The 22,835-nt window shown below is 46.7% G+C and overlaps 1 protein-coding gene across 7 annotated transcripts in view; it reads right to left on the bottom strand.

The window, feature by feature from the left end:
- PRDM11 (PR/SET domain 11) overlaps positions 1-22,835 on the bottom strand; it is a 96,444-nt gene that overhangs the window by 30,475 nt on the left and 43,134 nt on the right. The gene's annotated exons all lie outside the window — the stretch shown is intronic.

The raw sequence follows: 22,835 nt of genomic DNA, 5'->3' as shown, positions 1-22,835 counted from the left end.
TCCGTCTACAGCAAATTCTAAGCCTTCCTCTTTATGCTTGATGTTCTGCAGTTCACTATGTGGTTTTAAAGTGGAGATTTACTTTTTAAAATTCTCATTAGTTGTCAAGCATATTACTCGATTAGGATTTATACCTCCTTTTCAACTCTGGAAAATTCTGAGCTATTACGCTTTTGAGTACGGCTTCTCAGTCATTTTCTCTAGTCTCTTCTTGCAGAAGTGCCATTAAACACATATGGTCGGAACCCAGTCTATTCTCCAGGTCTTACAACTACTCTTTCATAATTTTCTCTCTATGTCTTTCTGGGTGATGTTCTCAGAAAATTTCTTGGGATGCTCTTTCAACTCACTCATTCTCTCTTTGACCATGTTCATTCCAGAGTTTATGACTATTGATGTCTTTCCTTTCTTTCCTTCCTTTTTAAAAGATGTTTAATGCAAATAATATTTTTCATTCCCAGAAATTTCTATTTCAATTAGTTCTTTTTCACACTCATCTTTTCTTATTTTGTTTCATAATGCTGTGCTCCTTCTTTCTTTTTCTAACAGCTTTATTGAAATATAATTAACATACAGTATGTCGTGATAAATTTTGACAAATGTATATATTATAGTCAAGATAATAAACATATCCATCATCCCTAAGAACTACTTTATGGCCTCTGTGATCCCTCGCTCTTGCCTCTCTCCATATCTCCCATTCTCAGTTCCACAGGCAGCCAGAGAGCTGCTTTCTGTCACTACAAATTACTTTGCACGGTCCATGCTGCTGCTGCTGCTGCTGCTGCTGCTGCTGTGTCGCTTCAGTCGTGTCTGACTCTGTGCAGCCCCATAGATGTGGTCCATAACTTTATACAAATAGAACCAAATGGAAGGCATGTCTGCCTTCTTTCACTCTGCACAGTTATTTTGAGATTCGTCCCTCCTGGTGTGTGTACCAGAGTTCATTTCTTTGTACTGGTGAGTAGTATTCCATCGCTTGGATGCGTCATTATTTTTTTTTTAGTCTACCTATTGCGGGACATTTGGGTTGTGGCTAGTTTTGGCTATTACAAATAACGCTGCTAAAAGACATCACTAGCAAATCTTTTTCTTTTATTGGAGTACAATTGCTTTACAATATTCTGTTAGTTTCTGCTGCACGATGAAGTGAGTCAGCTATATGTATACATATATTCTCTCCCTCTTGCACGCTCCTCCCATCCCCCACCCACCCCCCTAGGTCATCGCAGAGCCCTGAGATGCACTCCCCGTGCTGTCCAGCAGCCTCCATTGCTGGCCGCTTTACACATGGCAGTGTACGTATGTCAATCCTGATCTCCCCGTTCGTCCCTCTCTCCCCTTCCCCACTTTGTCCACACGTCCCTTCTCTACACCGGTGTTTGTATAAATACATACACTTATTTCTGTTGGGCAAATACGTAGAAGTGGAATTGCTGGGACACATGGTCAGAATACGTTCAACTTTTAAGAAACTGCTGAACTGTTTTCCAAAATGGTTACACTGTTTTATATTCCCCTCAGTCGTATGTGGGATTTCCAGTTGATCCAGATTCTTGCCAATACTTGGATGAACTGGCTTTTCTGTTTTAGCCATTTTGACAGGTATGAGGCAGTATTCATTGTGGTTTTAATTTGCCTTCTTCTGATGACTAATGACACTTGAGCATCTTTTTGTGCACTCATTTATCAGCTGCATATCTTGTTTGGTGAAGTGTCTATTCAAATCTTTTGCCCATTTTTAAAATAGTGGACTTTTTTTTTTCTTACTGTTGAGTTCTGAGAGTTTGAAATGGACTTCCCAGGTGGCGCTAGTGTTAAAAAACCCACCTGCCAATGCAGGACACATAAGACACGTGGGTTGGATCTCTGGGCTGGGAAGATTCCCTGGAGGAAGGCATGGCAACCCACTCCACTATTATTGCCTAGAGAATCCCATGGACAGAGAAGCCTGGCGGTCCAGAGTCACAAAGAGACACAATAAGCAACTTAGCACACGCGCACAAGAGTTTGTTTTTTAATGCATTTTGGATATAATTCCTTTATCAGAATATGACTTACAAAGACCTTCTTCTAGTCTGTGGCTTGTTTATTCACTCTCTTAACACCATCTTTCTAAGAGAGAGGTTTTAAATTCAAACAAAAAACGCCAGTCTTATCCTTCTTAATGGATGTTATCCTTACTCTTTCTTTGAAGATCCCAAAGCTGTGAGTGTTAATGATATATTATCCCTTTCATCCATAGTAACAGAACCCCTGGATTATAACTGAGTGCCTAGCTATCTGTAATAACAGAATACATTTCTTGACTTCTCCTCTGGCCAAGTTCTGGCCAGTAGAGTGGAGGTGGAAGTGTCATGCATCATCTTCCTGAAAACTTCTTTAAAAGTCAGCTGATATATACCCTTTTACCATCCTATGGCCTGGAATGCAGATGTAATGGCTGGAGCTCTAGCTATCACCTTGGACTATGAGGCTATAATCCAAGCATTGAGACAGTGACTAGCTGGATCAAGCTAGGTTCCTGAGGACTTAATACAGGCTCAGAATTTATTCATAGAAGAACACAATTCCTGTTTTGCATGAGCCACTGTTATTTTGAATCTCACAGTCAAACCTATTCCTGACAGATCCTAAACAGTTGTTTTAAATTCATTTTCAAAAAAATACTATTTTTATATTTTAATTAGAGTGAATTCAATTGTCATTGTTTTTGAAGGCTCTCTTTGTAACATTAATTGTCATTAGTTTTGGAGGTTGGGTCCAGAGGCTCATCTTGAATAGGAGTCTGTCTGCCTATTGCTTGCTTTTTCTCATTTTAAGCAGTCAACCTGGCACCCCTCTCCACCTCACACAAACACTTCTATTTCTTAGTGCCCCTCAGGAGCTAAAACTGACGGCTGTCTCTGCCTGTACCAGATGACAGCTCTATGGGCCTTTGTTTTCAGCCCGGCAGTCACTTTATGCTTCTCTCTTTTCTTCTCCTTCCTTTTATCTGGGGGGAGGGGGCTCAAAGCATGAACTCTCCGTCCATCTGGACTGGAAGCCTCACCGCCTCCTCCACACACACCTTCTCTAACTATACTCTTTCTTTGGGTATTTACATCTATTCCCACACTCTCAATTTGTTCACTACTCACAGATTTTCATCTCAAGCCCCAGGCATGAATATTTAATTTCCCACACGACGTGATGTCTTACTGGCAGTTCAAACTCACCTCAGGCCCTACCCCCAGCCTATTCCTCCCTTTTTCTCCTTCACAGCATTTGGAGCCACCATCTACTCAGGTTTCAGAAAGAAAGCCATCCCCACCAAACCCCAGTGAACTGTACACTTTAAATGAATGAAGTGTATAGTACGTGAACTATATCTCCACAAAGCTGTTAAAAAAATTCATCCTTCATGCCTCCCTATTTTTTTTAATGTATTGAAGTACAGTTGATTTGCAATGTTGTATCTAATTTCTTCTGCACAGCAGAGAGTCATATATATACACACACAGATATATATATATATCTGTTTTCATATTCTTTTCTATTATGGTCTATCACAGGATATCAAATATAGTTCTCTGTGCCATATACTGTAGGACCTTGTTGCTTATCCATCCTATAGGTAATAGTTTGCAGCTGCGAATCCAAAACTCCCAGTCCTTCCCTCCTCCATCCCCTCCTCCTTGGAAATCACAAGCCTGTTCTCTATGAGTCTGTTTTTATTTCGTAGATATGCTCATTGTGTCATATTTCCTCGTATAAGTGGTATCATATGATATTTGTATTTCTCTTTCTGACTTACTTCACTTAGCATGATAATCTCTAGGTCCATCCACGTTGCGGCAAATAGCATTATTTCATTCTTTTTTGTGGCTGAGTAATATTCCATTGTGTCAATATGTATATACTAGATACATATTTACTTTACTTCTTCATCTCTCAGTGGACTTTTAGGTTGCTTCTGTGGCCTGGCTATTGTAAACAGTGGTACTATGAACAAAGGGGTCATGCCTCCCTCTCTTGATCCCCTGTATCTAATCCCTCAGCATGTCATCTGAACCTGATTTCAAAACTGCTCCTGTCTCCACTGCTTCCAGCCATCATCAGCTCTCCTCAAGACGACGACAAGAGATCCCAACTAACCTCCCAGTGCCTTTCTTAACTCTCCTCTGATTCTCCTCATAGCAGCCAGAGAACCCTATTAATGTAAACTTTAGAACATGCCGCCCACCAGCTCAAGAAGGCATTCACTGTACTTAAAGCAAAAATCATACTTAAGGTCATCATCTTCAACTCTTTACAACGTGGTCCCTGCCTACCTCCCAACTCTCTCAGGCCTCTCCCCCATTCACTCTTCTGCAGCGACTCTTTAAAAAATAATAATCATGAAATAGTTCAGGTGTTGAGAAATTATAAAGAGCAATGCAATTGATCGCTCTGTATCCATCAGCAAGAGCCAGCAAAAACGACCACCAGCCAATTCTGTCCCAGACCTCGGTCTCCCCTAACATCAGGAAAATACACGGATGTCATTGAAGACCATCTCTGCCTCCAACTCACTGTCTTTCCCACCCTCCTTCCAAGGGTAACTACCCTGCTGTTGAGGCTGGAAGGGAGCCTTCTTGATTCTTACTATTCCAGGACTTTTTCTTAAAAAATAACACACAGAATTGCTGTGCATGTTTGTAGAGTTTACAGAAATGGCACCCACATGAATGTGTTATCCTAGGGCAACTCTTTCCCAACAGGTTTCGCGTGGCTGGTCCCATCTTATCTTTGGGGTCTTGGTTTCTGTCAGCTCCTCGGAAGAAGCTTTTCCCGATCTGAACCTCAAGGAGGTTCTCCCCTTCCACACCCTGACCTCCACACGCCCGCCCTTCTCACATTGTCTGTAAACATGGTCCTGCTGCTTCCTTTGAGAGGCCTAACTGCAGGGTGTGTCTACTTGTCAATGCGGTGACTGCTCCTTCATTACACCGAAAGCTGATGAAGACCAAGCACATGGCTATCTGCTCATGACGGTGGCCTGGCCCTGGTCCCTAACACAGGCCATGGCATGCAGTAGAGTCCTAGTTGAATGAATGATCTGATGAAGAGCCTTTTAAATAACAAGCAAGCTAAAGGGGAAAAAAAAATTGTATAGGGTTCATACTCGAGTGGAAAGGAAAAGAGTGGCTAGAACTGGCTTGTCCTGGTTACCGAGAACTGACTGTGAAATTTTCCAGTCTCATGAACCAGCTGTGAAACACGGTCATTATTAAAAATTAAATTATATGAACTTAAATTCAGTATATTCTAATTTTTAATAGGTAACAAATGCCCAAAGCTTCCTAATTACTTTACTACATTTCACAATGTGGATGTTCTTGAGGATGTTGGCATCTGTAAAGTAGAAATACTATAGATTAATTGTCATTAATTAAAGACAGCTCTTCCCATCTGCTCATTTAGTGCCTTCATGTTGGCGGTCTGAAACCAGACATGCGGGGAGCCTTGACACCAAGGAAACTGGCACATGTATTCCCCACCACAACCATCGCCAGCAGGTTGTTAACTATCTGCCAGCACATCACTCTGTGTGTTTATCTATGCACAGAAAGCCTGGGAGATACACTTCAAACTCTCATATCTGGTTACCTCTAGAGGGGAGATAGAGGGAAGGAGGATGCAGCTTTTGCTTTGTCTATTTTTGAGACTTTACTGTCTCCGTGGTTTAAAATTCATGGACAAAAAGAGAAAACATGCAGGCCAGGTCTCCCCTCCCCTGCCAGTCTCCCCAGATGACACCCCAGTCTTCAGCGACCTTCCCAAGAATCTCATGGAACCATGTACGTTATCATAATATTAATCATCCTTCATTAGCACTTTCTGATTGCTCCTTTCTCTCCGGGGGGGAAACAGAAGTGTCTGTAGGTCCCGAAGCCAGCTGCAAGAATGCCTAGTGGGAAGTGAGAGCCATGGAGCCTGAGGTATCGGCTGGAACTTCAGCATCACCACTGACAAGCTAAGTGGCCTTGAGCAGGTGACTTCACTGGCCAGCCTTCAGTATCCTCATCTGTAAAATGGGGAAACCAACCTTGCAGCCCTGCCATAATGATTGATGTGGAAGGCACTCCGTAAACAGTCATGATTATGTTTATTAAAGGGACCAAATGTCAGTTATGATTCATTCTGGGTGGTGGGAGGTTTGCGTAAAACTCCATGTATTACAACATATAGCTGTAAAACTATATGCATTATTGTTGTATAGCTATATGTATTACAACAAGCAGTTATAATCAGACTTTTTGCAGCCTCAGCTGGGCTGAGAGTCCTGGGTGGGGAGCTGTGAGGGACTCTGGAGCTCCCTAGGATCTCTGTTGCTAGGTTCAGATCCCAGGTTTGCTGAGGGATGCTTCTTGACATATCTTTCTTTCCCAACAGTCAGGCTTTTCTCCAATCAAGGATTCATTCATTTAACAAACATCACCCAGGGAGCAGCTACAAGGACAGGCTCCGGGGATAAAATGGTGATTTGGGAATGCAGTGTCTTTGCTCTCACAAAACTCACAGTCCAGCGGACATGGAAAGAGGCCACTGTGCTGTCCTGCGGTCAGAACTACGGTGGGGAATTCTGTGGAACATGGGAGCACAGAGCTGGAGCCCTGTAACTGGTGGTCATCGAGGACTTTCTTGGGAGGTGTGGAATCTTAGCTGAAGTCTTGGAGAAGAATAGGGTGAGGGAGTTCTAGTGGAGGAAGCAGGGGGCGAGCAGGATCACAGAGGGTGTTCAGAGCACATCACACGCTACTGATGAGCCCCCATCATCCAAGTGGAGAGCAGGCTGTAGACCTCAAGTCCTGGGACTGAGATGGTCCAGGAAGGGCCAGCCGGGCCAGAGACATGCTCAGGACCAGGCCCCAGGAGACTGGGTACCAGCACCCTCCCTTGCCTTATCCCTCAAGGTCAACTCCTTGGCCACTCTGAACTCAGCACTTCTTAGACCAGCCCAGGCTCTGAACACTGTGATGTGAGAAGGACTCTGACAACCTGGGTCTGACCAGAGAAGGGCGGTCCCTTAGTCCTTTGGAAGAGGGTCCCTTAGCCTGGAGAAGAAGAGGCTGGAGTAAGCAGACACATCATAAAATGTAGGAAGGACCCTCATGTAGGGGAGGGCAGGCAAAACCAGGACCACTTGAGGGATGGAGGCCTGAACTAGGCATGAAGAATGTGCATGCAGAACAGTCCTAACATACATGTTCTAACATGCAGAATAGTCCTGCAATAGTACAAGCAGCCTTGTGAGGAGGTGAGTTTCTTGTCACTGGGGGTGTTTAGGCTGCCATCTACGGGATCGCACAGAGTCGGACACGACTGAAGCGATTTAGCAGCAGTAGCAGCAGGACAACCCACTATCAGGAGAACTGAAAAAAGAATTTTCCCACTGAGTGGAAGTCTGTCCTAAATGACCTATAAAATTCTGTTTAAGAATTTTATGATTCTACATGGGCATACCCTCAGAAAATAATATAAAAAACATGAGGTTTGCCTCCCTGGGACAGGCATGGGTCCATGTAGACTAGAATGTTACTTCTGACCATGGTAATAACAAAGATATCAGCCTTAAAACATTACCCACTGCCATTGATGGAGCAACTTCACTGTGCCAAGTACTCTGGTACCCTGTTTCATGAATTCTCACAACTCAATGAAGGTAACTACAACTATTATTCCCATTTTACAGACTAGGAAACTGAGGTTTAGAGCCAGTAGGCAGCTTGCCTGAGGCCACAAAGGAAATGTGTGGGGCAGCTGGAGTTCAGACTCTGTAGGTATAGCCCATGCTCTTGAGCACTCGGCCGCGTGACAAATGTCAGCCCAGGCTTCCCCGGATGACCTTATGAGAATTAATCAGGAACGTCCTGGGGTCCTCTCTGAACTCCTGGCTTTGCTGCTGGTTTTAGCAAATCTGCTACAGAAAGATGGGCAGTTTAATAGGGAAGAACAATCTGCTTTGCTGCACAACGTCTGCCACCATTGACAATTCACTGCTGGGTTCCTCTAAATGGTTCCATAACCAGATGCTGCAGAGATTGGATTTTTAAAAACCTGATTTGCTTGCAACTTTCCAGGAACCCATTGATTCCATAAAGAATTCGGATTTTCAGCTCTGCAGCTCCTCTCAGGGCAAAGCAGTTACAAAAATGATTTGTGAAGCCATCGACAGTTGACAAAGCTCTTTCACACAGATGCTCCTCCCAGAGGCCCAGGAGGTTGACGGCATCACAGTGCCTTCAGTCACTTCCCAGAATGGCAAACTGAGAGGGTGACATTCCCAGGTGGTGCTAGTGGTAAAGAACCTGCCTGCCAACGCAGGACCATAGGAGATGCGGGTTCAGTCCCTGGGTTGGAAAGATCCCCTGGAGGAGGGCATAGCAACCCACTCCAGTATTCTTGCCTGGAGAATCCCACGGACAGAGAAGCCTGGCCAGCTACAGCACACAGGGTCTCAAAGAGTTGGACACGACTGAAGCAACTTAGCAGCATGCAAAGAGGCTAACCTAGACATGAACTTGAACTCTGACCTCTGCTGCGCCCAGAAACACAGAATGAAGAACTTTTAAAGGGGCCTCTGAGATTATTCAAGCCATGGATTCCTGACTTGGTGTCGATGAATTCCCTAAAACGTGTACAGCATTTTATGAATATTGGTATATGAGAATAACCTGCTCGGTGACTAAGGAGGCTCAAGAACCACGATCTAAGCCATCCCCACACCTCCCCACCACCATTTAACCAACAATGGAATTAGTACAGTCGGCCCTATCTACGTACCTGGTTCGATCCCTGGTCAGGGAACTAGATCCCACATGCTGCAACTAAAGAGACTGCCACATGCCACAAAAGACCTGGCACAGCCAAATAAATAAATACACTGTTTAAAGTACACAGGAAGGTACGTGTAGGTCGTTTGCAAACACTGCACCATTTTATATAAAGGACTTGCGCATCCATGGATTTGGGTATCAGTGGAGGTCCCTGGCACCAATCCCCATCAATTCTGAGGAAAAACTTTACATGCTGCCTTTTATTATTCTAATTATCAAATTTCATAAGGCCCTGGGGACCTGGGAAATGAGGTATGCTTACACACAACCACAAATCCCACATCTGTAATCTCACTCATCACCCCCAGTCAGTCCTGAGACCCACAGGAAGCTAACTGGAGATAATCAGGCTGCAACGGGCTCATCACCTGCTAGGCACCGGGCATGCCACAAGCATGAACACTCACAATTCATGGGGGATGTTCCCCTAGACTGGGGGTGGGGTCTCCATTTGATGGATCAGAGAAATAGAGCTCAGAGAGAACGGCGACTAGCCCAAAGACGCACTTCCCTCAAGTGGGAGGAGAGAGACTCCAGAGCCCTGTCACCAACGCAGACACCTCTTCCCTTTCCAAGTCCCTCTGCTCTGCCTGGAAAGGGAACTGGCCCTGGATCCAGCCGCAGAAAGGACCACCCCCTACCCTGCACACACTCGGCCTCACTCTCTGCGGTAATAAATCTGGCTGTTGGAGAAACTGGTGAAATGAATCCTCGGGCCAGGACTTGAGGACCAGTGTGAGGAGACTGGTCTCCTCATTATGCCTGACATGAGGGTCTCAGGGCAAGGGTTAGGGAGAGAGCCAGGAGAATCTGCCCATCTCAGGGACAGCAAAAATGCAAATAAGAATGGGCATGTTGGACTTCCCTGGTGGTACAATGGATGGCAGCCTGCCTGTCAATGCAGGGGACATGGGTTCGATCCCTGGTCGTGGTGGATTCCACGTGCCTTGTAGCAGTTAAGCCTCTGCACCACAATTACTGAGCCCACACTCTAGAGCCCTCGAGCTGCAATTACTGAAGCCTATGCAGCCTAGAGCCTGCGCTCTGCAACAAGAGAAACCACCGCAATGGGAAGTCCATACACCTCACCTGGAGAGCAGCCCCGCTCTCCTCAACTAGAGAAAGCCCGCACGAGCAACAAAGAGCCAGTGCAACCAAAAACAAATCAATCAGTCAATATTATTTTTAAAAGAATGGGCATGTCGCCAGAAAGAAATCAGCTGGAAACAAACTGTGTACCTCACACTACAGATCGGAAAGCTTCCCAAGGGGTCAGTGGTAAAGAATCTGCCTGTCAATGCAGGAGATGCAGGTTTGATCCCTGGGTCAGGAAGATCCCCTGGAGAAGGAAATGGCAACCCAACTCAGTATTCTGGCCTGGGAAATACCATGGACAGAGGAGCCTGGTGGGCTGCAGTCCGTCCATGGGGTCGTGAAAAGTGGGACATGACTGAACCAACAGACACAGGCTTCCCTTGTGGTTCAGACAGTAAAGAATCTGCCTGTCAATGCAGGAGATGAAGGTTCGATCCCTGGGTCAGGAAGATCCCCTGGAGAAGGAAATGGCTACCCATTCCAGTATTCTTGCCTGGAGAATCCCATGGACAGACGAACCCGACGGGCTGCAGTCAGTCCACGGGGTCGAGAGGAGTGAGGCACGCCTGAGCAACGGAACAGCAGCAGCTCTGGGCTTGTGACTGAGTTGGCACCTGCTGCTGCTGCTAAGTCGCTTCAGTCGTGTCTGACTTGTGCAACCCCATGGACAGCAGCCCACCAGGCTCCTCCATCCACAGGATCCTCCAGGCAAGATAACTGGAGTGGGTTGCCATTTCCTTCTCCAAGTTGGCACGTGTGGGAGACTGAATTGGTCCAGCTCTCGCCCTTCCCTGTTACCCTGGCCATGAGACTCTGCACTACACTCTGTCTTACAGGTGGCCTCTAATTCTTCACTCCTTGACTTTGGGTTCGGTCATCTAACTTGTTTGGCCAATGGGATGGTAATAAGCATGATGCAAACACAGGCTTGACATGGGCTCGTGAGGCCCTGCCTGCAGGGCCTCTGCCTCCACAGAAGAAGAGCTTCCCCAGGGAGTCCCTGGAGTCTGGGCCCAGAACAGACACACTTGGAGCAGACCTGGCCCTCGGTGAAGAGCCGGGTTCACCCTGTGCCTGGAGGCTGAGCAGCACCGAGGAGCGCAGCTAAACCAGCCCAACCACAGGCAACCAGCAGACACACCAGAATCAGTGAGGAGCTGCAATCAACCGGCAGATACCCCAGCAAGGATAAACGATTGCTGTTCTATATGCCGGCGCCTGCGGGCTAAATCCAGCCCGCCACCTGTTCTGTATAGCCCACCATCTGAGAATGGTTTGTACATTTCTAGATGGTTGAAAATAACTCAAAAGAAGACTATTTTATCATGTGAAAATTACATGGAATTCAAATTTCAGCCTCCATAAACAAAGTCTTAGAACACACACACCTCTGGCTGTTCTCACACTGATGGATGGCAGAGTTGAGTAGTGTGACAGACACATATGGGCCACAAAGCCTAAAAGACTTACTATCTGGCCGTTTACACAAACATTTACAGACCCTCATTCTATTGCACTGCATTTGGAGGTAGCTTGTTACACTGTAACAGCTGACTGACTGTACAACTATTACTACTTGCCATGAGCTAATGACAGAAGAACAAACTTTAATATGTAAATAATGCATCCTGGCAAAGACGAAGAAACACTGCGGCAGTTGTACTAACAAAAGATCGCCCCGTGTTTTAAATAGAGACAAACAAATAAAGAAAATAAAAGTGTCCCATGGCACACAAAAGCAGAGAGGCATCCCAAACTCAGAAGAATCTGTGTCGAAGTCGTCACTGTCGTATTCACCCTATAAACTGCGATTTAGTTTCAGTAACACATGATCCAACACAGGACACTGATTTTGTTCATTTGAATTACGTTGGTTTGTGTAGTTCTGTTCATTTTATATTCGTAAGTTTGTCTTGGTTTAATAGTTGTTTAAAAGCTGTGTGAAATGTTGTATTTATTTAGTTTCTATGTTTAAACCTTTTAAAGTAACTTTAGAGTAAAATTAATATAATCATAAATAATTGGGACTCCATAAATGATAAACGCAAAAGTTGGACATGACTGAGCAACTGAACTGAACTGAAACGATAAAAGTCAGACACCTGACCAACACGTCCTTGAAAAAATGTTCAGCATCACCAATCATCATGGAAATGCAAATTAAAACCACAATGAGATATCACTGCACACCTGTCAGAATGGTTTTCATCAAAAAGACAAGAAATACCAAGCGCTGACCAGGATGAGGACCAAAGGGAACCCCTGAGCGCTGTTTCAGGAACGTAAATTGCTGCAGCCACTATGGAAACCAGTATGGAAGCTCCTGCTGCTGCTGCTGCTGAGTCGCTCAGTCGTGTCCGACTCTGTGCGACCCCACAGACGGCAGCCCACCAGGCTCCCCCATCCCTGGGATTCTCCAGGCAAGAGTGCTGGAGTGGATTGCCATTTCCTCCTCCAAGGGATCTTCCCCACCCAGGAATCGAACCCGGGTCTCCCGCATTGCAGGCAGACGCTTTACCGTCTGAGCCACCAGGGAAGCCTCCAATATAACCCAAGTGAGAAACAATTGCAGTAGAAGTGCTGAGGAGGCAAGGAAAGTTGAAGGTCAAGTTAGCAGTTGGTTTATATTGAAAATTCAGAATAGTTTTTCATGTTTTATTTTTGTTCCATATAGTAGATTTTAAGAATTAGAGACAGTTCCAGCCAAAACTAGTTAACTAGAGTATTTTTGTGGAGAGTGGGGATATCTTTGGTTTGGTTCATGATTTAATAACAAAACTACCAGCATTTACAAAAATTATACAAGTCATGCCATTTAATGCTTCTGACATTAAGAGGAGCCTTAGGGTTGAGGTCCATATTTTCATTCCTAGAAAAGCTGACACTGTCATTCAACAGTGTTCTAAGATCCATAACATCTTAGAACGTGAGCAAAGCAACTGTTTTCCAGCATCATCTTCACTTTTCCGTCTCAGCACACCTTGTACCTCTATCACCCTATTACAGGGCACCCTGTGCCCTATTACCACCCCCACCTCAACATTACACACGTGCCCTTAGACCTTGTACATGCTATCCCCACTGCTTGTGACTCCGTGTTCCCTCAGTTCCTGACTCTACTGGCCACTCACTTTAACTCACCCCTCAAAACCTAGTTCAGGCTTAGAAGCAAGGACACCCCAGGAGCAATGTGCACATCTAGTGCCAGAGATTTGGTTTCTAGAGACTATTTCTCACTAAATCACGTTTGAGCTCCTACGAGAGATGACTAGAACATCTTCTTTGGGACTTCCCTGGCAGTCCAATGGTTACGATGCCGTGCTTCCGCTGCAGGGGGCAAAGTTCAATTCCTGGTCAGGGAACTAAAGACCCTGCATGCCCTGTGTTGGGGCAAAAAAAACCAACACAAAACTTTGCATGAAAAAGTAAGGAAACAGTAAAAGGACAAGAAGCCAGTCTGAATGGGTTTTTGCTGGCCAACTCTAGGGCAATTTAAAGCTCAAAACGCATAATGAGAGGAATGGACCATAGCACAATGAAGGAAAAAAACATCCGTGAGTCCATACTGGTAGTAAAAATAACCTTAAGGGATGGGGTGGGGGAGAAAGTTGAGCACTTCTTCGAAACAGAAGAATATTCAGTCGTAAGTGTAGAAGGAATGATTAAAAATCCTTTCAAGCCATGAAAAATAATTGATATAGGCAAGAATCACCAATAGTTGCTGAAAGCACTGAGTTAAAGGGAAGACAAACGGACATCACAGGCTCTCGCTAACTGCAGTGAGAGACACAACATACCCAGTGCCAAAAATCTATAACCTGAATCGATCGGGAGGAAACAATCGGGCAAATCTAAACTGTGGAAGGGTCTGCAAAGAACTCTCCTGAACTCTTCCAAAGTAGCAATACTGTGAACGAGAAACACAATCTGGGCAGCTGTTTCAGAATAAAGCAGACTAGTGAGACATGACAACCAAATGCGATGTGTGATGCTTGAGTGGGTCCTGAATGGCGGGAAGACTATCCGGGCCATCCTCAGGGCAATTGGGAAAATCTGAATAAGGACTATAGTTGAGACAGTACTGTATCCTGAGTATAATAACTATACTCTGATTACATAGGACAGGGATCAACAAACTACCGCTGGCAGGTCAAATCCAACCCCTCATCTGTTTTCACAGCCTGTGAGTTAAGCATGGTTCTGCTTGTTTTTCATAACTGAAACCTTTTCCATATAATTTCATTTGTATGATTTTCAGAACTTATATAAATTCAAATTTCATTTGAAATTATACAGAATTCACATCAGTGTTTATAAATAAAGTTTTATTGGAACCCAGCGACACTTGCTCATTCATGTACTGTCTGTGAATGCTTTCACAGTACAACTGCAGAGCTGGATAATGGTGACAGACGCTGCATGGCCACGAAGCCTGATACCTGGAACTAGGTCTCAAATAGTTCAGGAAAAAAAAAAAAGAATGTGTGTGTGTGTGTGTGTGTGCGTGCCTGGAGGTAGCTATGCTGTGCTGTGTGGTGCTTAGTCATTCAGTTGTGTCTGACTCTTTGCAATCCCATAGACTGTAGCCCACCAGGCTCCTCTGTCCAGGCAAGACTACTGGAGTGGGTTGCCATTCCCTTCTCCAGGGGAGCTTCCCGACCCAGGGATCGAACCTGGGTCTCCTGCACTGCAGGCAGATTCTTTACCATCTGAGCCCCCAGGGAAGCCAGGACACACAGACAGAGACTGAAGCAATTGTTATAAAATGTTAGCAACAGGCGGGGCTAGATGCAGGGTGTGTGGCTCCTGATCATACAATTCTTATGCTTTTGCAGAGCTTGAAATTTCAGAATAAAGAGTAAATAAGCATGAAACTCAGTTGCTCAGATTCTCAAACACACCCAGAAGCCCGACCTGCTTCAAATGTGCATTCTTCCGTTCCTGGACCAGCCCGTTACTCTTCTCTTCCCTTCTCTGAGCCCTGCCCACCCCCAAGCCCGGTCAGACCTGCCTGCCTCCCCTGACGTCTTGCGCTGTTGCAACCATCTGCTCACACTTCATCTCTCCCATCAACCCGGGGGGTTTTCAGATTCTGTTCTGGAGGGCGTGTCACAAGCCTTTGCACACCCAATCTTTTAAGTTTTAAAATAAATCTCCACTTTATGATGGAAGCTGAAATGGAAAACCCTGAAGTCACATTTTACGTCTGCTTCTCCCTAGAACAGTAGGAATCTGGCAGGCGGAGAGACCAGCTGACAGCAGGGGAGCGATCCCACCGCACGGTGTCCTCTTTAAAAGGGGCCCTGGGAAGCCTCCCGCCCAGGATCCACCCGGAGAAGCAGGCCTCCTCGGGAGCTACCTGCAACTCCTTACGCTATGGCCAGAAAGCACTGGTAGCCGAGTCAGCTTGCCTCTTCCCAGTGGCTGCCAAATTTGGAACCTCTATAGCTAAAAGTGCACGCACAGGTCATCATGGTATGCATTTTTAGCCTCATTCCTGGCTCCATTTAGGATCTCCACCCTTGTTTTTCTTTCTTCTCTCTCTCCCAGTTTTAATATGCTATCGTGTTATATTTTATAGATCCTGCTAGGCTGCCCTAAATCCCTTCTGGAACCAGACTGGGCCTCAGTGAAACATTTAAATAGAAACCCTGTGCTGGACTCCTCTTTCTTCTGCCTCTTTCCGAAACCACATGGCTGCCTGGTACTCTCCAGGCACCTCATGCCTGCAGCATCGTCTCCGGCCTGTAGTGTCTGAGGGCAGCCTGGCAAGCCTGGCAATGATTTATGGAGTCTGTATATTTCCAGGGAGATGAGAAAGTAGAGGAAGGGGCATTTCTTTTCCAAACATCCAGAAGTGAAGGCAAAACTCCTTCCTAGGGACTTCCTGGTGGTGCAGTGGATGGGAGCCCACCCCCGTGCAGAGGACATAGGTTTGATCCCTAGTACGGGAGGATTCCACATACTGCAGAGCACCTGGGCCCATGTGCCACGACTACTGAGCCTATGTACTACAGCTACTGATGCCAGCATGCCCAGGAGCCCACACGCTGAAACTACTGAGCCTGTGCGCTGTAACTACTGAAGCCTGGGCACCTAGAGTCCGTGCTACACAATAAGCCACCACAATAAGCCCGCACGCTGCAACCAAGAGTGGCTCCTGCTCCTGGCAACTACAGAAGCCTGGAGCAGCAACGAAGACCCAGTGCAGCCGAAAATAATAAATAAAACTCCTCCCGAGGAGGTCAGGCCTTGAAGGAGAGATAGAAAGTGGAGATGGCCATTTGGTTCATCTCAATCTGGGCCCCACACCTCCATCACACTGTAGCCAATGGGACCAGCTTGCCTCCACGCTGAGGGGAGATGAAGAGGAACCTTGTACTGGGCTGGAAGGATGAGAGGAAGAAAGTCAACCGAGGCCAGGAGGCAGGAATAGGCCAGACAAGTACGGGAGGAGGAGAGGACCAGGAGGCTGAATGAGAGAGTGGGTTCTAGAGTCAGACTGCTCAGGTTCGACTCTCAGCTCAGTTACTCAGTAGCTGTTCAGCTGTGTGCAGAATGACTTCTCCTCTCCAGGCCTCAGGCTTCTCAGCAGAGTAATGGTTAGACTAATACCTGCTTCACAAGGGCATCGCTAGGATCAAATAGGATCATGATGTGAAGTGTCGAGCACAGAGCCAGATACATAGTGGGCACTCAATAAACATAAACGGCTATGCTTATCCTTAGAGCACCATCATTGCTTCCACTGAGACTCTACATACTGAGTTATGGGAGGAAATGTGTTGTGTTGGATGGAGGCCAGGGCTTTGGAAGGCAGGCAGAAGGTCAAGAACAGACAAGATCAAGTATGGCTTTGGGACAGGATCTGACACGTGAATGCAGTTTACTCAGGAAGTGGGGCTTCTAGATCCTGGTCCAAAATTGGGGCCATGGTTCAGGCCATTTGTCCTTTCTCACACCACTGAGCCAACCCAGCGTTTGAGCAAGCTGTTCCTCATTCCTGCTTTGCCCCAGCTGAGGCCCCAGTTGAGAACACACACACCCACCCACACAGGCACTGCTCAAGCCATTTTGTACTTCTGTTCTCTCCAGGCCTTCAACACCTCTCGTGTCCCTGGATCACCAAAGTCAAAGTCTCCATGTGGTATGGTGACCTCCAGCCACACCGTCCCTACACCCATGCCGGGGGCACAGCTCAGAGGCCCTTGGGAGGAACCTCCAAGGAAGCACCATAGCTGCCTCTGGCCACGCCCCTAACTGAGGGCCACGCCCACCCTTGACAGGAAGAGCTGGTCTAGGACCAGGCTGCAAACTCCAGACCTTGCTATTCTCCCTTTTCTTTAGACCCCAGACCCATGCCAGGCCATGAACCTGGGGAAGATGCCTGCTTTAGAGATCCCAAGCTTGCCTGGCTGGGACGTCCCAGGAGTAGACTCTGGTGGAAGAAAGGGATCTCCCCTAGACCTTCCCTGGGTATGAGATTTTCTCCCCTGAGACTTTCCCACAGGCTGAGAAGGCATCGGCCTCCTCTACTGAACTCCTACCCATCCTTCAAAACCCATCCCCAATCTGCCCAGCCAAAACCGACTCCTCTTCTCCCCGCCCCTCCTGTCTACTGCAGCACCACGACTACCAGCAACGCCCTGGGCTGGGAACAGGCCTCCCCCCCTCATCTCCCTTGGCTCCTGCTGCCCATGGCGGGACCACAGACTCTATAAGAGCAGAGAGCAAACTTCGTGCATTTCTGTTACCTCTAGAGCTTCCTGTGCAGTACCTAGTACATGGGAGTTGCTCTATGAGGCTGAATTGAATAATTGAATTTAATCACACAACCACACATGTCTTCCCACGAAGGAACTCCTTAAAGCCCCAGGCATCACACATCCTATCTTTGAAGGAACCCAAGGTCTGCCAGGTACTACCTACAGGAGCTGGGGGTCGCTTACTGAACCTCTTCAGTCCCAGCACCCTCCATCTGAAGGGCAGCCACCTCCACCTGCGGGACCATCTTGAGGAAGAATGAGGTAAACACCTGGCATATAATAATTGATCAATGAGCAGCCAGACTTTGAAAACAAGCTGATCATCCTTGCTGGCTTCCCCTCCTCTCCTCCTACTCACACCTCAATCCACAGCAAGGTGGCAGCAACCGTCCCTGCCAAGAATACCAGGACCTGTGTGCCCCCCGAGCCAATGGGCTCTCGAGCCTCAAGCTTCTCGCCCTCTGCCCATCCCTTCCCAGGGCTTCGGCTGCATAAGTTTATATGCTTGGCTTTCCCCCCTAGGCTGCAGACCCACACACACCAATGTGCCTTGGGACAGCTCCATCTGGGCATCTCGTGGGCACCTCCACCTCTCCCCCCACCCCAGCCTGAACTCACTTTCTCCTCTGTCTCAAGATACCTCTCTCCACCTCTCCACATACTTTAGCAGCCATCCCCTCCCAAACACATAAGTTCACTGGATTAGAGTCCCACTACTGCTATAATGGAAGAAATATCAATAACCTCAGATATGCAGATGACACCAGCCTTATGGCAGAAAGTGAAGAAGAACTAAAAAGCCTCTTGATGAAAATGAAAGAGCAGAGTGAAAAAGTTTGCTTAAAGCTCAACATTCAGAAAACGAAGATTATGGCATCTGGTCCCATCACTTCATGGGAAATAGATGGGGAAACAGTGGAAACAGTGTCAGACTTTATCTTTTGGGTCTCCAAAATCACTGCAGATGGTGATTGCAGTCATGAAATTAAAAGATGCTTACTCCTTGGAAAGAAAGCTATGACCAACCTAGATAGCATATTCAAAAGTAGAGACATTACTTTGCCAACAAAGGTTCGTCTAGTCAAGGCTATGGTTTTTCCTGTGGTCATGTATGGATGTGACAGTTGGACTGTGAAGAAAGCTGAGTGCCGAAGAATTGATGCTTTTGAACTGTGATGTTGGAGAAGACTCTTGAGAGTCCCTTGGACTGCAAGGAGATCCAACCAGTCTGTTCTAAAGGAGATCAGCCCTGGGTGTTCTTTGGAAGGAATGATGCTAAAGCTGAAACTCCAGTACTTTGGCTACCTCATGCAAAGAGTTGACTCATTGGAAAAGACTCTGATGCTGGGAGGGATTGGGGGCAGGAGAAGGGGACGACAGAGGATGAGATGGCTGGATGGCATCACTGACTCAGTGGACGTGAGTCTGGGTGAACTCCGGGAGTTGGTGATGGACAGGGAGGCCTGGCGTGCTGCGATTCATGGGGTCGCAAAGAGTCGGACACGACTGAGTGACTGAACTGAACTGAACTGACTGTTATAACAAATGGCCACAAACACAATGGCTAAAACAATACAAATGTGTTTTGCTTTTCTGGAAGTAAGGAATCCTAAAATCAGGTGTTGGCAGGGCTGAGTGTTTTTCAAAAGGCATGAGGGAAGAATCTGTTTCCTGGCCTTTCCTAGTTTCTGGAGGTGCCTGCGTGCCTTGGCTCCTGGCTCCTTCCCTATCTTCACGGCCAGCAGGACAGCATCTTCCAGTGTTTTCTTTCTGACGCTGCCTCTCCTGCCCTCCTCTTATAAAGATGCTTGTAACTGCACTGGTACCACCCATGTAACCCAAGACATTTCTCCATCTCAAAATCCTTAACTTGATCACATGCGCAGTCCCTTTTACCATATAAGATAACACATTCACGGGGTCCAGGGGAAGAACCTGGCCATCTTTGGAGAATCATCATTTAATCAACTATAGCTAACTCCCTTCATCAGCTCCAAATCTCTAAGACAGTCCTCAAGGGACAGAAAAAACATTGACCTACCACCTCTCCACATCAAATGTCTCCATGTGAACCTTCTCAGGCAACATAAAAGCTTACCCATCATGCCTATTTCTACTGTATATTCAGACAGACTTCCTCCACTGGGTTTTTTAAGGAAGTTAAAGTCTCATTAACAAACTCCCTTAGGGACTTCCATGGTGATCCAATGGATAAGAATCCATCTACCAATGCAGGGAACATGGGTTTGATCCCTGGCCCAGGAAGATCCCACATGTCACTAGCAACTAAGCCTGTGCACCACAACTACGAAGCCGACGCACCTAGAGCCTGTGTCCCACAAGCCACCGTCATGAGAAGCCTGCTCATCGCAACTAGAGAATAGCCCTGGCTTGCCCCAACTAGAGAAAGCCCACATGCAGCAGTGAATGTGGTTCGTTCATTCACCCAGTGAACAACACAGTCAAAAATAATTAACTTAAAATATAACCAAGGAAACCTAAGTAAAGTTAACCTGTGTCTGAGACTTAGAAGCCAACTCAGATGCATGTGTCTGAATAAAGGGCACCCCACTTTAAAAAATACAAAAACCTCCTTAACCCCAGTCTTCCCTTAGCCATCACCCTTCCTATGTCTCTCCTCCACTTCTTACTTCTCATCAAACTTCTGAAAGGTGACTAAACCAGTCACCTCCATTCTAATGAGGTTCTTATTTCATTACTCTTCTTCAGGATTTCTCAACTCCCATCTATTGACAAGCGAGGCCACACCACTCTTTGTTGTAGGAGGCTGCCCTGTGTATTATCAAAGGTTTAGCAACATCCCCGGCTTCCCTGGTAGCTGAGACAGTAAAGAATCTGCCTGCAATGCAGGAGACCCAGGTTCGATCCCTGGGTCGGGAAGATCCCTTGGAGAAGGAAATGGCAATCCACTTTAGTATTCCTGTCTGGAGAATCCCATGAACAGAGGAGCCCGGTGGGTTACAATCCATGGGGTTGCAAAGAGTTGGACACAACTGAGTGACTTTCACTTTCGCTGGCCTCTTCCTTCTAGATCCCAAGTTGTGATGGCCAAAAAATGTCTCCAGATATTTACAAATATCCCAGAAAGGGGTGAGGAGGTATAAATTGCCCCAGGTTGGCAACCGTGGTCTTATAGTATCAGCTCTTGCTAAAATCACCAGTGACTTCCCCGGCACTAAGTCCAGTGGGTACTTTTGAGCCCTTTCCTCACTTGGCTTCTCAGCCCAGTTGGACACTGCTGGACATTCCGGCCATCCCACCTCTCAGGAGGCTCTTGCTGTGTCTCCCGTGCAGATCAAGCTCCCCTTCTGGACCGTTCACTGTTGAAGTTCCTCAAAGCTTAGCCCGTAGGCTTCTCCACCTCCCACTCAGCCCGTTCTCCCTGGGTGCTGCCCTCCAGCCCTCTGGCCCCACTGACCGCTTAGGCACAGGTGACTCATGAAGTGACATTTCTAGACCTCCTTTCCAAGATCCCAACCCATAATCTAACTTCCTAGTTGATATCACCACTTGGATATCTTGACATCACTCCAAGCTCAACAAGCCCCCAAAACCAAAATCAGGATCTTCCCCTCAACCCAGTCTCCTTCTGGTATTCTCCATTTCTCACAGAAAGACACCATTCCTGACCTGGAGGCAGAAGAACACCGCAGGAGTTGTTCTTGATACTTCCCTCTCCCTTACTTAGGCCAGTCTCTTTCCAAGTCAGATCTCCCTCACCTTGGAAATATCCACAAAGCAGTTCACTTGTCTCTATGTCTCTGCCCACCCAAGCTCAAGCCTCCACCGTCGCTGACTTAGAGAATGACCACATCCCTCTGACTGGGGTGCAGATGCTCATTCTTTTATCTATTTATTGGCCACAATGCTCAATATGTGGCATCTTAATTCCCTGACCAGGGATTGAACTCAGGCCCCCCTGCACTGGAAGGCAGAATCTTAACCACTGGACCACCAGGGAAGTCCCCTGGATGTCCATTCTTGACCAATGCCCCTACCCCATCAGTTCTCCAGCCTGTAGTCAAACTCACCTTTTTAAAACATAAATGAAAGTTCCTCATTGTTCTTAAAATGGAGAACAGAAGTCCCAGTCTGGCCTGCTGGGACCTACATGGCCACGTCTGTCTCTTCCAGATCCCTGGGTTTTCGGCACTCCAAGCGCAGTGGCCTTCCAGGTGGGCACACACGCCACGGTCTCTCTTGCCACAGGACTGTTGCTCATACTGCCCCGTCCATCCTGACAGTCCTCATGATCGTCACTCGGTAGGAATTCTCTTCCTTCAATCACAGCTCAGCTATTAGGAAGCCTTACCTGACTTCTGGCCACATCAAATCCCTTTGTTGATCACTTTTCTCCTAGCCTCCCTGTCTCTTCATTACCTTTCAGAGTCATCATTTTACATTTACTTATCTTATTCTTTAGTTCATCTTCCCACAGTAAACTCTATGAGGGCAGCACTCATGTCTGATCTGGTTCACCATTGTGTCCCCAGAGTCAGCCCAGTACTTGGAACAAAGGAGACCCTCATAAATGGTTAAGGAATGATTTTCCTACTTGTCCCATGTCCCCCTGATCTCTGTCCAAGTTTGATGCCTGAAATTCCTTTTCAAATCTGAAAATCCCTCTTCTTCATCTTTACATCCTGTCCATCAACAAATCTTAGGAATTTTCCTCTTTAAATCTCTCTCAAATGTCCCCACCTCTAGCACCTGAATTTAAGCTGCTATCTTTCCTTATGTGAATCTCCACTCCAGCCTTTGACCCAGAATCCCACTTCTCCATTCTGCAACCTTCCAGGTCACACTTCTGTCTGAAATGTTCCGATGGCTTACCTGGCCCGCAAGATGAAGGGCGTACTTTCACGGTCTATGGAACACAGCGTGATCTGGCCCCATCTCCCTCCCCGGCTGATTCTTGCCTCTCTGCCTCTCAGGCTCACTGCTGCTGTCCTACCAGACTTCCTGGGGTCCCTCTCTCTCAGCTCTTCTGTCTACAGGGAGCAATTTTTCATCCCCCTGTGACTAACTGCTACTCATTCTTTAAGTCTCAGATCAAAGGAACTCTTGCCCAAACCCCTTAAGTAGGCCAAGA

Source organism: Bos indicus, chromosome 15, assembly GCF_029378745.1.
Source record: "Bos indicus isolate NIAB-ARS_2022 breed Sahiwal x Tharparkar chromosome 15, NIAB-ARS_B.indTharparkar_mat_pri_1.0, whole genome shotgun sequence".
Lineage (NCBI taxonomy): Eukaryota > Metazoa > Chordata > Mammalia > Artiodactyla > Bovidae > Bos > Bos indicus.
This window is presented reverse-complemented; position numbering and strand designations above follow the sequence as displayed.